General features: G+C 45.0%; 1 non-coding gene across 1 annotated transcript; it reads left to right on the top strand.

The window, feature by feature from the left end:
* Positions 1–72, top strand: trnae-cuc (transfer RNA glutamic acid (anticodon CUC)). The gene has a single exon. It is a non-coding gene; the product is annotated as a tRNA-Glu (tRNA).
* Positions 73–953: the final 881 nt, after the last annotated feature.

Here is a 953-nt window from a genome sequence, read left to right as displayed (position 1 = left end):
TCCCTGATGGTCTAGTGGTTAGGATTCGGCGCTCTCACCGCCGCGGCCCGGGTTCGATTCCCGGTCAGGGAATGAGTTATTTAGAGGTTGAGGGAGAGGTGATCAGGTGGTCCACATGATGGTGGAGGTGATGAACTGCGAGTCCATCATGGCTCCACTCTCACCCCCATTGTAGTGTTCTTGGTTCACTCTGCCATGGCCCCATGTTGAAGGGTGACTGTCTCATTCAGGTTCAACCCTTTGTTAGACTCGATTAAGTCACTGACTCTCAAACTCTGTCATCCTCCTTAGTAGCTTTGGTCATTGATGATCTGCAATGGTTCGTGGGGGTGGAGCCTATCCCAGCAGCCCTCAGGTGAGGGGCGGGGTTTATCCTGGACAGGTCACCAGTCCATGGCAGGGCCAACACATAGAGACAGATTGATTATAAAAATGTTCATCCCCAGTTTGAAGTTAGAGACAGGATTTAAGTGTGGAAGGTTTTTGTATCTTCAATTTAATTCTGAGTGTTGTAAACTGTTTCTAACAAACTCTACTGTTAAACAGTCAAAATGTTTTCTAACCAAGCTGAATGCTCTCATATACTTTTTAAAGTTGAGTTCCTTTCATGTCCTCCTGAGATCAAAGACAGAATTCTAGGTACAAATAAATACACTATCAAAGCCCTGATGACATCATCATCAATTCTGACTTTGATCTGGAGGCTCTTGCTTTCTTGCTTCAAATAAAAAACGTTGTTCCAGGGAAAAGTCTGCACATAAACACACACACACACACACACACACACACACACACACACACACACACACACACACACACAGCCTGTCTTCAGTATAAAATGGTCTGTCACGTTCTCTCACGTTGGAAGATTTCTCTGACTCCATTGTGATTAAAGAGATTCTTCATCTGCCACCTGAGTCTTGATCCACTGATTCCTCTGATCCACCTCTTTC

This window comes from Aulostomus chinensis, chromosome 1 (genome assembly GCF_037954235.1).
Source record: "Aulostomus chinensis isolate RoL2024-O1b breed Wild chromosome 1, RoL_Achi_v1.0, whole genome shotgun sequence".
Classification (NCBI taxonomy): domain Eukaryota; kingdom Metazoa; phylum Chordata; class Actinopteri; order Syngnathiformes; family Aulostomidae; genus Aulostomus; species Aulostomus chinensis.
The sequence above is the reverse complement of the archived record's forward strand: the minus strand, read 5'-3'. Positions and strand labels throughout refer to the sequence as shown.